This window comes from Protopterus annectens, chromosome 1.part2 (genome assembly GCF_019279795.1).
Source record: "Protopterus annectens isolate FY-2018-M chromosome 1.part2, PAN1.0, whole genome shotgun sequence".
Lineage (NCBI taxonomy): Eukaryota > Metazoa > Chordata > Ceratodontiformes > Protopteridae > Protopterus > Protopterus annectens.
In genome coordinates this window covers 320,497,612-320,511,641 of record NC_056727.1, presented here as the reverse complement: position 1 = coordinate 320,511,641, position 14,030 = coordinate 320,497,612, and the positions used below count along the sequence as shown (strand labels likewise).

The following is a 14,030-nucleotide window of genomic DNA, read 5'->3' as shown; positions in this document are numbered from 1 at the left end:
TTTACTGACTTTATAAACACAAACCGCAACAATAATATTCTATCTTCAGCCCTCTTTATCGATCTGTCCAAAGCCTTTGACATGGTCAACCACCCCCTCCTCATAAAAATCCTGGAATCTCTTGCTTTAGAACCAAAGGCTATCCATTGGTTCACTTCCTATCTCACTAACAGAAAACAGGCAGTCCTCTGGGATAACAAACTTTCCTCTCTTCTCCCAATTTCTCTTGGTGTCCCTCAAGGCTCTATTCTTGGACCCCTCCTATTCTCCCTTTTTATAAATGACCTACAAGTAGCTATTCCCCAAGCTACATGTATACAATATGATGATGACTCCACTCTTATTTGCTCAGCTAAAACCATACCCGAGCTTCAAAGTATTACTCAAAATGTATTCCACACAGTAGAAGCATGGTTCTTAAAACGCTGCCTACTTTTAAATGCTAAAAAAACAAAACTCCTCCTCTTTAAACCTACTAATAGGTCCCCCACATTAGACTTCTCCATCTTATCTATTAATGGCACCCTCATATCAGCCGACTCTACTACCAAACTGCTAGGGGTCATGATTGATAACAACCTTACCTATGATTGTCACATTAATAATACCATTAAAACTGTAAACAAAAAATTGGGCTCCCTCTACAGAATTAAAACATTCTTAACCCCCACAGCCAAAGTTACTCTTGCCCACTCTCACCTTATTTTAACTCTTCTCTATGCCTCACCAATTTACACTAACCTGAAGAAAAACAATCTCTCTAAACTGACTAACACATTTAATAGTATTGCCAGATTTGCAACTGGCAATCCTTTCAGAACTCACCACTGTCTGAACCTTCAGAAACTTAACTGGCTAGAATTAGAAAATATGCTGCTTCTTTCCCAACTTTCCTTTGTCCAAAGAGCCTTCTATCAACCTAACAACACACCTGCACTTTCCAAACTTCTTACCCTTACTCTAACCTGAATTCACTTCGCTCCTCTAGCAAACTCCTAGTAACTTTAACTAAATCCAACAACCTTGCTGGTGACTCCCTTTTTTCTAACGCCATTGGCAAACACTGGAATCAACTTCCTATTGAACTTACTTCAATCCCTACCCCTGCTTTGTTCAAACAAAAACTTAGAATTTATCTTAAAAATCACTGGTTATGTCCATGCTTTAACTTGACTAAAACTCTAACTCCCACTAATTTCCTCTACTTATCCCTCTCACTCTCCGTTTACCTTCTTTCTATGTGCATGTATTACTACCATTACTTTATATGAGTTACCTCTCTAATATTCCTTCTCCTCCTTCAGGTTCATTTCGAACTACTGAAATCTAATTCTACTTCTCAGTATAATGCAGTAATACTGTAACCAAGCAAAATATCTGCTAAGTCTCATATTGTACTCTTGTGTATATACATTCTGGAAGAAATTTAAAGCAAATGTTATCTTTTTATTGCATAATTCTGTATATTTTTTTCTTTAACTTGTTAAGTAGTAGTTAGCGGAGCTTTTCTCCTCGGGCCTCCACTGAAAATGGACATGTATCCAGTTGGACTAGCCCGGTTAACAAATGTAAAATAAAAATAAAAATAAAATAAAAATAGTACCTCCATTCAGTGTAGTTTCTGATTTACACTTCTAGCATTAAGCAGCATGACCTTGAGTTTGTCTTTTGAGGATACTTTTACATCAAGAATTTTGTTCTTATGACATTGCCTAAAAAGCCACTATGGGGGAGATATGTACCTTGGCCAGTAACCAAAAGGCAAGAGGTGACAGATGAAGACCATCCCTGGCAAAGCAGTGTGGTCTATCAACCATATCATCCCAGGCTGACAAATACTGTATCCCCTGAACTGACACCAGTAGTTAAGCCAATTGTTAAAGTCAATAATTATTTTGTTTGTATTGATGCATCATCCTTGGTGATGGTAGAATGCTACTTAGGGCTATGGACATACCTGTCTGGGACAGATAATCTTAGAGCTCAGTCGTATCTCTCTTCATATAGTCCAGTGAAGTACATTTTGTGTCACTAACTTCAACATGGAGTACGACAGAGGTGTAACTGTGCTTGTTGTTGAGAGACTTGAGTGTGTGCATGACTTTGTGGATCTTGGCACCTAACAGGCAGCTGACCATGCCTTTCTCCTTGAACAGCATGGTAAGAAGGGGCATCTGTTTCTGTCACTATGGATTTGCCTATGATCAAGACATTCGTTTTCAGGTGTGTTGCCTTAAGGGCTTAATGACACACTGATGTGTTTGCTTTTATGTGTAGTCGGTACCATTGGAACTTCAATGTATGCAAAAGGCTTGCATTTGTGAGGTCTCTGCTCTTTTGGTAAGCTTCTAATAACTACCTTTGCATATGTGGGGTTATGTGTTTACACTTGGTCTGTTGAGGAGGTGAAGTGTGTGCGGTGACAACCTGTTTGATATCTGGCTTGTTGTTACCTGAGACAGAGAGCATTCATTCTAGACGCATTGTATAGTTGCATCTGTCATATGTTTTATTTGTAATTTTTATGAGTACATGGTTGTCAGTATACATGAGGCAATAGAAGCCTAGCTTTCTAAGAACACAAGTGCACTTACTCATTTTATTTAGATGGTTATTGTTAGCAAAACAATTTTGTGAGCAGCAACAGCTGCCTGTCTCTGAGGTACATAGATGCCAGAAGGTTGCGCTTGAACAGGGTCATTGAGGAGCACTGCTTCACACGTACTGGGAGCCTATAACAGAGAAGTGTGAATCACTGCAGGGTATATCTGTCTCTCCTGTATGTTCTGTTTATGTCACAGGCTGGGTTGAGAACCCTGGCCCCAGTTATTCCTGCCCCATTTGATTTGTAGATGTCCAGCATTTCCAGTAAGGCAGGGATGAACACTTCTCTGTAGGTCAGGCATAGATCAATTCTCAGCAGCTTGTAGGAAACTGAGGACAGTGCCGTTCTTTTAGTCTTTCCAGGTATGTGATATTTGGAGGACCTGCATTCTCCCAGTCACAAACCTCTATTTTATTTCACTAACTGCTGCAGTTGTCTCGTGAGGTACAGACAGAAGGAAACCTTGTACTCAATTAGTGGTCTGGTAAGGGTGGAGTACAACAGAGCTATGACTTCCCTGCTCTTGGATGGGATGTCCATATGTATGATGTGCGCAATGCAGAATGTGTGTCTCGCTACTATAGTAACATAGTGATGAAAGTGTAGATAGCTCTGAACATGTGTTCACAAGTCTCACAATGCTGTGCATGAGCTAAGAGGGGTACTATGTATATCATAATTAGCAGGAGTACTTCACTGTCAAAGGGAACAATGAAGCATTGTTTGCTGTAAGGTTAAGTCTGGCAGCAATACTTTGTCTCTCTCAGCCCCTTCTGTAATATGTTACCATCATTTGGGGAATCTATATGAACTTGGCCAAAGTCTTCTGCAAACATGGTAAACCATAGGCCACGTACCGTTGGTTGTACTTCAGGGAAGTAGTTTCCACACAGCTAATGGCCCAGCATAGATCCTTGTTATATTTCACTGGTGAGTGGACTAGTGGTGGAGGTGCAGTCCAAAATTTGAGAGTGTGTGTTCTGTTGATGAGCCAGTTGCCTATCCTGCTAGTACTGTATGGATTAATTCCCAGATGGGACATTCTCACTATGAAACATGAATGGGGAATATTGTCAAAAGCCTTGGATAACTGAATATAGGCAGTATGTCCTGTTATCTGTCCTCCAGGTATTCAGAATCTGTATCAAAGAAGTCCACAAGGTTCAATAGGCAAGATCTATCATTGACAAACACAACCTGGGTTGACACAAGAGTGCTGAAGGTGTCAGCTATGTCCCTATGGTTAAGGTCCATGCTGATCCTTTCCCTAACCTTGCAAATAAGCCTTGCTAAGCTTATGGATCAATAGTTGTAGTTATACATGTTACCAGATTGATGTGCATTGGATATGACATAATATTTTATATTACTTTCTGTAGTGTAGGTGATATATGTGTGGAGAAAGTTCTGAGACACCAGAGTTGCAGTAAGTGGGGGAAGGAGCAACACATGGCTGTATTGTAAATATGTGACATACTGTGAGACAGGGCCTTCATTTATTTTTAATTTTTCCATATGTAATGTCATGTCATACACATAAAATGGACAACAAATAGCAGTAATATTTACTAATATGTACTTTTCCATTGAGCAGCAATTAGCAAAGTGTATACACGTACAAGTGTGCAAACGCAAGCTGCATTGCTAAAGTCTAACAGTTACTATTGAGCCTATGAAACACACCTGCTGTTTAACTGACTCTGTGGCAGCAAGTGTTAATGCATTGATACTTTCCTTCTTGGGGTCAGATGTTACTGGGTTTGAATCCTTTTCTCTCTCTCTTTTTTTTCTTTTTTTTTCTTTTCCCATGTTTGCACACTGTGCCACTCAGTGCAAACACAGGAAACACAGGGAAATGAATGGCAGGTTTGGCTGTGTTTATCTGGTGTGCATGAAGTGCAGCAGTGTGGCAAATGAATCCCAGGGGTATACAGGACACAGACAGCCAAAAATAGAAACAGAATTTATTTGATTAATATTATTGGGCATCATGCAAACCGTTGAGCAACAGTTGACAGCTAGACCTTAACAATGAATAATAAAATAGGCAGTATCAGGTAACGAATCCTGTGGTAGCAGGTGTAAGTCTAGGGCTGGAGTGGAGATGGCCCTGGGTTCTAGTACATGGTGTGCAACCTTTGTTTTACTGTTGTGACATTGCAGTTTACAACAATGAACTGCAACCCAGATAACTACTTTCTTAACCTTGCTGTGGCAACAGGTGTAAGTGTAAAACTGCCATACACATGGTCCTGGGTTAAAATACAGCATATTCCATGCACTTTTACTGTTGTTTCACTTCCCATTATTATCATTCTCACTTGTAACACTTGACATAGTGTAGCTGATATTCATTATATTTAATATTGTGTCATTTATTTCTTTATTTATCTATGTGTTATCAGATTGATTAACAAATGTATGACTGTGTATACTATGTACTATGTTCCTGTAATTATATTTCTGCTCTCTGGACTGGTATAGCCTTCACATTTGAGTAACACACTTACACAAGTGCCTGTATATCATATAACCCTGAAATTGAATTGCCTTCAATTGTTGCACACCGCTTATGATTGCTCACCTCAGAGCACCGTGTTTGCACGATGTTGTGAGGTGAGCAACATTTTCGAACAGTGAGAATATTCCCATTTAATGTGATAACTGGAATTGGCAGGAAACCATCATTCTCCATTGCTCTTGATCCATGATAGACATGGCAGGCATTCGTGGAAAGGGTGTAAGATTAAATTCTCAGAGATGGGGTGTCCAGGAGTCCAAAATTTTTTTTTGACTTCTAGTGAAGCACCACAGTGTCAGGGTGCTGCAGGAGGAATATTCTGGGACCCAGTATAAATCACAGGCTTGGGATAGTTTGGCATGGGCTGTGATGAGTGCCACCTGTATCCCCACAATGGTGACCAATGCAGGTACCACCTTTGTGACCTACGGCGGAGGAGGAGGGGTACCCTAGATGCTTGGACTGAGGAATTTAGGATGGAGGCATCCCACACATGTGTAACTATCAACTACAGAGAGTACTTGTAAGGCTTAAAAGCTGAATATAGGCAAGACTGGTATTCATAATGTTATTCTGTTCTGTTTTTTCTGCAGCTGCCATGCAGATTGAGTGCAATATTAGGACCCATGCCACTAGATTTAAGAGGATGAGGGAGGCATGCTGTATGTATGCAGCAGAAGAGTAGTGTTATTGCAACATTAAAAGTTAAAGGTAGCTGTTTGGTATTTTAGTTCTGTGAAATTGAGCATGCATACCTCAACTGTAAAAGCAAGTATACATGCATTAGTCTGTAGCACAAAGATAGCTTGTTTTGGTATTTTATACAGTTGTAGAAAATTGAACATGCATATTACAATTGTAAAAGCAAGTATGCATGCATTAGTCTGTAGCACAAACCAAGAGTACAATATTAGACTTTAGTCAGAGGTGGTAGGTTCAAATACCACACTTCCAGTTATAAAACTGTTAATTATTCAATTATGTGCAACTTAAAGGTTTAAAGGAAAAGCTCTATACCAGTGGCACACATGCCCTGCTGTAAACTGTAATCTGTATAATTGGAATACCCATATGTGCAATATATGCACATGTAAAGGAGTACTTGCTGCAGTCTGTAGTATAGTGTGCATCTGTTAAAAGATGATAGCCTTAAAAATAATAAGTTATCTGTTAGGGGTTGGTAATCTTAAGAGTAAAAGTTAAGATAAAAGAGTCAAATAAATGTATTAATATATTGTATGTTACATATGAAGGTAATAATCTTATAGGTTCATAGGTTCATAGGTTGGTACTAGGCTATCAGCCCTAGGGCATATACAAGCCTAGCCATAACAATTCCCTGGATATTCCTTCCCACAATATTTACTTCCCTGGTCTCCTGTCTAGCAGGGAGATTGATGTGATCCCCAAGGTGAGTTTCCTATCTCCCATCCAATCATCAAGGTTCCTTTTGAAGAGGACCAAGGAGACACTCTGCTTGACATGTATGGGCAATCTATTCCAGGGTATGTGGAGTCTCTTGGTCAGGAACCTATCCTTCCAGCATGTTTTGTTCATTGTGATGGCAAGGTTTAGATCCCTGCAGCATGTGGCTCTATCTCTTTTTTGTCTCTCATCCCAACCTTTATCCCCTTTTTTATTGTTTTATTTTATTATTTGTCATCAAAATGTGTCCATGTTATCCATGTGTACCACATCATAAAATGCTCCACAGCATAGCATAGGCAGGCCTGTCCCACAGGATCCAGCTGTCCCCACTCCACCAACACCGACACCATTGCCCAGCATGTCTGAGAGCCAACTTGGCAGCACAACCTCTGCTGCCCCTACACTATCGTCCCCTCATGCAGTTCTGCCCAGGGGGATTGGTCAGTGGTTCCTTCTGGGAACAAAGACAGGGGTGGCGAGTTTATCACCTGCACTGAACTGCCAGGGATGGTGCATCAGGCTGTGCTCCATACTGCTGGTACACACCTATGCTAGATGGAGGGGCTGCTCTACCTCATTTCATGTAGGACCAGTAGAAGGAAGAGACATCAAGCACTCCAGGCAGTGGCAGAGTGAGGTGACAGTGATGACAGTCCTGTAAGTGAGGCCTCAATTCTCACTGTTAACCAGCTTGACATCCATAGGATCATAGGAGATTGCTAGGCTATTGACCCAGAGGTTATTTTAAGCCTAGCCATTTCAACATAATGTAATACTATAGACGTACTAGTCAATAACCAAGATTGCATTTAGTGATGACTGCCTATGTCCAGAAAGCCTGTGGGCACTAGCCCTGGTAAGAATTTTCAGTGCTCCATCAACTCTTCCAGGTTATTGTTGAACAGTGTCATGGAGGTGTTCTTTTTCACAGGAACTGGTAGCTTGTTCCATACCTCTCAGCCTGGAAACATCAATAATCTGGTCAAAGCCCATGAAAAATAGGTACAAATCTGTACACTGATTAACATCAAATTTGCATACATACTTATGTAACCCTGCCCACTCCAATGGAATTGTGGGATACTAACTTTTAAATGCAAACTGAAGAACAGACAACCAAAATATGGCACCAGAGTCCCCCTGCAGCCATTCCAATGTCCCATTACCTGACTCTTTTCACCCCATTTACCATAAACACTAATGTGTGCATACTGCTTTACTTCTACAATGATTATTTAGATTTTATTTTTACATTTTATAGCACAATGCACAGACAGTAATAGACATCTGCTAAACAAAGCTGCTAAACAAAGCAATACTGGCTCACAATGAAAATACACTTGGCATTAAAACTTCTCTGCCCCTGAAACTCACATTTGTTGAAACAGCATTGAAACCCACACCACATCCAAAGAAAATACATCTGGCCAGTGGTGGATAAAGATTACCTTCGGGCTGTTTTCAAATCATTGGCCCCTTGCACACAAAACAAGAAACATAGTGGCAGGCTGCCTCTCTCCATTATAGATACAGGTGCTAGACCTGGGGTGCATTTCTAACTTCCATGGACTAGTCCAGGTTTCTATGAATAGGGTTAGGGAAAAGCTCTGCTTTACACAGATGGGAAACCTGTTCCAGAAAAGGGGAATTCCCTAAGACACCTATTCCCAACCAGGGGTACGCGTACCCCCAGGAGTACATGCTTGGTCGGTTAAGGATATGCGGGAAAAAAATTAGCAATGGTGGAAAGCTCGATATTAAAAAAATCCTGCCTTAGGCACTTTCACTATCATAGGACTTACTTCCCGTGTGTGGGAAGTCTGTCCTATAATTGTAAAAGTGCTAATGTATTCCCGTTATCTATATTCTATCTACTGTTAGATAGGGAAGAAGGTTGTGTGTCTGTGCTGTGTTTCTTTAGTGTGAGCGGGAACTGTGGGTCATGAAAACAGCAAAGGAAAGGTAAGAACAATGTGCAGCACCTTTGCTTCTAGCTGTCCACTTGGAGTACTATGTTTAATTTGATTTATGTTTGACAAGCAGAGTGGCTTTTGAATGGTAGTCTGTTTTTTTTTTTTTTTTTGTTTGTTTGTTTTGTTTTTATGTCTTAGCTTAGAAGCCTTAGCTTGACTAGTGTTCAAAGCCCGAGATTGTAGTGTCGGCACTAGGAAGGATGAACTTGATTGAAATTAGTTTGCTAACAGCTAAATAAGAGTACAGTAGTGGTGTTCCCGGCTTAAATGGAATAACAGTCAGCATAAACTAAGATAAGAATTTCAATGATAGTGTCTCAGTTAGAGTTGCTTTACTTTATGCATTTATTTAGCTAGTATCTTGGAAGCACATGTGCTTAGATTCTTGAAGGAGGTAGAAAGTCTTTGAAACTTTTGTCAAAATAGATTGAGGTGTTGTTTTTCACATCTGAAGACAGAAGGTTCCAAAGAGCAAGTCATGTACATGCTTTCTCTTCTATAGCCTGTTTAAATCTTGGTCTGGCTAAAATAAACATGTACTTTGTTCTCAATGTGATAATTTAAATTTAAAAGGGGCATTAACCTACCATAAGTAAGAATTTGGAAAATCAGTATGCATAACAGCAAAGCACCTTGGTTACATATAGGCAGCCAGTGGGTCTCGCTTTATTACAGTAATGTGTCCTATGGTTACTTATAGGCAGCCAGTGGGTCTCAATTTATTACAGTGATGTGTCCTATTATCTCAAGCAGAACAAACCATCCGTCAGCCGTTAGAAGATTTTGTGTATTGTGGGCTGTCTGGTTCTGATGTTCAGTTTTTGTTCTACTTACAACTGCTTCCTGTTAGGATTGTTCCCAGGTTACCAATACAATATTCTTAATAATATTCTTAATAACTGAATATTCATAAGATGATGGGACTTATGTGAATGTTAGCCCGTAGGTCACATATAGAAGATCCCCCAAAGAGATGCAAATGTTAGCCTGAGTGTGCTGAATGCAGAATATGAAATATTAACTGTTGGGAAGAATTGAACGACTGTCTCTCCTAAGTTTTTATTCAACATTATATGTGCAGATATTTAATGTGGTCTTCTCTAACCCCTCATTACTCAAAAAGAGGTTTTAAAACCAGGAAATGTAACTAAGCTGCATTGTAGCTAGAATAATGCAAAGTCGTTAAAATTAATGCATGAAAATCACAAATGATTTCCTTGTTTTTTCTGCTGTGATCCCTAGCTGCTAGCGTGACATCCAGACCATACCTCTCAACTACCCCTGATTTTGAATCAAATTTTAACTTGATCCCTCTTAATCTCTTCTAAAACTGATGACTTTTGGAGAAATTAGGTGAATTACACTTAGTAAATAATGCCAATAGTTAAATGTATCTTTTACTTCAGAAAATGAATATTAATTAATTTCTGTTATTCTGTCAGTCTCAACTTGATATTAATATTTTCCCCATACCTCTCAAAGCCTAAGGGGCAATGGCCCAAATATAGAGACGTAATTACAGTATTGCTCTTATAATCTTAGTAAGTCAATAGAAAAACAGGGTTTATTTTTACATGCATTTTTCTGATGGAAAATCAAATGTATGGCATTACTTAGTCTTACTGACTTCAATCCTCAGTAACCTCTCAGAAAACCACAAATTTTATGAGGAATAGACCAAAAATATGAGGCAAAAATCTGTACATTCTGAGAAAATCTGGACAGGTGAGAGGTATGATTGTCTCTGAGTCTTTCCGGATTTGTCCTGGATTCTAAGTTTAGAAAGTTTAGAGGCTTGACTGAGTGGTGTATGTCCTGTTGACTGAAGGGGCTTTTGAAGCGGATTCGATGCTGCAGTTGTTGGGGCAAAGAAGATCAGAAGACACAGTGTAGTAGCAGTAGCAACAGTAAGCAAATGGGATTGAATAGCACTCCTATAAAAAAAAAAAGATGCCTGTGTTCTCTAGGGTGGAGTAGTTAACACTGAACTGCTATTCTAGACTAGAGCCAAGGTTCACCCTACCAGGTGGTTTGCCTTGCCGCAGTTTTTCTTACATACCACACGCACTCTCACACACACACACACACACGCACACACACACAGACACACACACACACACACACACACAAACACTCTCAACTATTGCCAGTTTAGAGTACTATTCAATACTATTGCATGTCTTTGGAATGTGGGAGGAAACTGGAGAATCCAGGAGAAACCCACATGAACACAGGGAGGAAATGCAGACTCTTCAGAGAAGGCAACCCAGATGACAATCAAACCAGAGAACCTCTTGCTGTGAGGCGACAAATGCTGTCTACTGTGCCACTGTGCCACCCCAAAAATGAAAAACTGTGACAGTCTGAAATAAAACAAAATGTCAAAGTTCATGATATCTCTGATTGCAGCAGCCCAAACATAAATGCTCAAAATCAGCTTATATATCCTGACAAAATGTCAAGATCTGTTTGCTTACTCTGGTCCTTTGTCTTATGGCTTTTGATACTCCCTCATCTCTTTTGTATATCTACAGCCTTAAAACATTGGTTCTGTGTTGATTGTGATTTTGATTGTTGTTCTTTTTATTGTAATTTACTAGTCTGTTAATGGAGCTTTTCTCCTCGGGCCTCTGCTGAAAATGGACAATGTATCCAGCCAGACTAGCCCGGTTAACAAATGTAAAATAAATAAAATAATAATAAATTGTTATATGTTCAATAGCACATTTAACTGTGAGCTTCCTAGTTGAAGTTGTTAGTAAGCCATTATTACGTGTTCCACATTTTGCCCATTTGTTCCATATTATGAGGACTGCTGTTCCGCATTTTGGAGATGGAAAGTTGAGAGCTATGCCTATAAAAAGTAAGAACTTAGCAGAAACACTGGTAGTAGTACTTGCAGATTGTGCAAGTGATGTTTCAGGAAAGGAAACTAACTCTTTCTGATACATTTGTAGACCAAGTGAATTAACTTCTTGGAAGGCAACTAGTTTATAACATGTGTATGAACCTGGATGTGGTTAATATTTACTGTGAGACAGTTCTTTTGCTTTTTTTTTTGATAGCAGCCACAAAAAAAGCATATGACCTAATAATTTGTTGGGAATTACCCTTTAATTTCTGTTTGATGTGTGATCTTTCCCTTGCAAGTGATGAGGGCTAAGGAAGATTTGATAGGTGCAAAGTAATGCTCTCTAGCTATCCTCTTTTTTATTATTATTGCAGATCTGTTGGATTCTGATTTGCACTTGGTGTGTGGAGATCAATTGGTCCTTTCCAGACGTGATTTGTAGTACTTGCTGAGATACACTTGATGCTTAGGTTAGAAATTAAATAGAGATATATGTTAATAATTACATTATTTTAATTACTTTTGTTTGGCAAGAGAAGTATTTAATTTATTTTTTAATAATAGTGGAATGTTGTTTGACTTTTGGGTGAACATGCACTCTGAAATATAAAGTTGTTTGTTAGCAGCAGATTCTAAGATTGTCATATTGACTGATTTGAAAACTGCCCAAAGTAAATCTTAATCCTCCACTGGACAGATGCATTTATTTGAATGTGGGTTTCAATGCTGATTCGGTGAATGTGAGTTTCAAGTCAGAGAAGTTTTAATGTTGTCTGTTTTCATTGTGAGACTTAACATTGTTTAGCAAATGTCTATCAGTGTTTGTGCTATAAAATCTGAAATAAAAGTTTTAAATTAAATCCAAATATCTGTAATCATTGAGAAGAAAAAAGTTTGCACACTGACATTTTTGAACAGTGTTTATGGCAAAAGGGGAGAAGTGGGGAAATAGCCAAGTAATGGGAGACTGGAATGGCTTGGGAGGGCAAAATCAAAATTACACGCATTTTGCTTTCATGTAGTAATTCAGTAATTGTCTTATTACTAGATATTCTGATGGATAAGTGGCTGAAACCTGGCACAACAAAAGAGCTTAAGCATGATATGGGAAGTGATCAGAGTACTTCTCAAGACATGTCCAACATTTTGCTGCAAAACACTAACTAGGCACAGTCCTTAGTTTCTCAAAGAGGGAAAAAGAGAAAGTACTGTGATGAATACATGAAATATGGATTTTCGTATGTGGGAAATGAAGACTGTCCTAATGCGTGGTGAGTGGGGAAGTGCTGTCAAATGGTAGCATGAAACCTTCCCTACTTTTACGACATTTAGAAACGAAACATGCTAACTATAAAAACAAGGCATATGTTTTTTTCAAACAGCGGAAAATAACAAAAGATCGAATTTGGCATCATACATCCTGTCAGGTAACAAAGATTACGAAAACACAGTTGAAGCTAGTTACCATATCGGAAAATGTGGTAAAAGTCATACTATAGCTGAGAATCTGATATCTCCCTGTATAACAGATGTCGTTCGATGTATGCTTGGAGAAGAACATGTGCGGAAGATTAACACCATCCCTCTTTTGAACAATACAATATCTCGATGAATTGAAGATATGTCTGATGATGCTGAGATGACAGTAATAGGTAGAATTAAAAGCAGTAAAATTTTCGCTATTCAAGTTGATGAAAGCACAGATGTTGCCAATTGTGCTATTTTGCTTGTTATTGCAAGGTATTTGAAAGATAATGAAGTTGAAGGAAACCTTTTGCTTTGTCATCTTGTGTCACACCGCACAAGGGGTGAGGATATATTTAATGTTATTGATTGTTATTTCAAAGAAAAGGAGATTAATTGGTCTAACTGTTGTGGATTATGTACTGATGGTGCCAAATCTATGTCATGGATTTACTCGGGTCTTCGTGGTCTTGTCATGAAGGTAGCTGGCAATATATGTTGGAGCCACTGCTGCATCCACAGACAAAGCTTAGCATGCAAGAAACTCCCTAGTGAATTAAAACTTGTTTTGGATGAAGCTGTGAAAGTAGTGAATTTTATAAAGTCGAAGTCCACAAACTCAAGAATTTTCAAAGGTCTGTGTGAAGAGATGATGAGTCCTCACTCTACTCTGCTCCTTCATACAGAAGTAAGATGGCTTTCTCGTGGTAAAGTACTTATCCGACTGTAATAACTTAGACATGAATTCCAGGTGTTTTTTGAAGACCATCCTTTCTTCCAAGTTACATGACTGTAATTGGCTTTAGGTGCTTGCATATTTATCAGATATTTTCCAGAATATAAACAAATTAAATTTGACACTTCAGAATATCTCAATAACGATCTGCAGTGTCTCAGACAAAACTGAATCTATGATTAAAAAAATAGATTTTTGGAGGTCATGTCTTGAAAATGGCCAACCTGAGGTATTTGAAACTCTGCATAATTTTTTATCTGAAAACAAGCTTCATCTATCCTGGGAAATAAGGAGTAAAATAATTGAACAATTCAATGGGCTAAAATCGGACTTTCAAAAGTACTTCCCCAAACCTGAAGAAGAAAACTATTGGATTTCAAATCCTTTTGAAGAACAATATGTCCAGGCAGTTAAATTATCAGTCAAGGAGAAAGAGAAGTTGATTGAACTTT

General features: G+C 38.8%; 1 pseudogene; it reads left to right on the top strand.

Annotated features, from left to right (window-relative positions):
• Positions 1-13,572, top strand: part of LOC122792356 — a 109,726-nt pseudogene extending 96,154 nt beyond the window's left edge.
• The last annotated feature ends 458 nt before the right edge of the window (positions 13,573-14,030 follow it).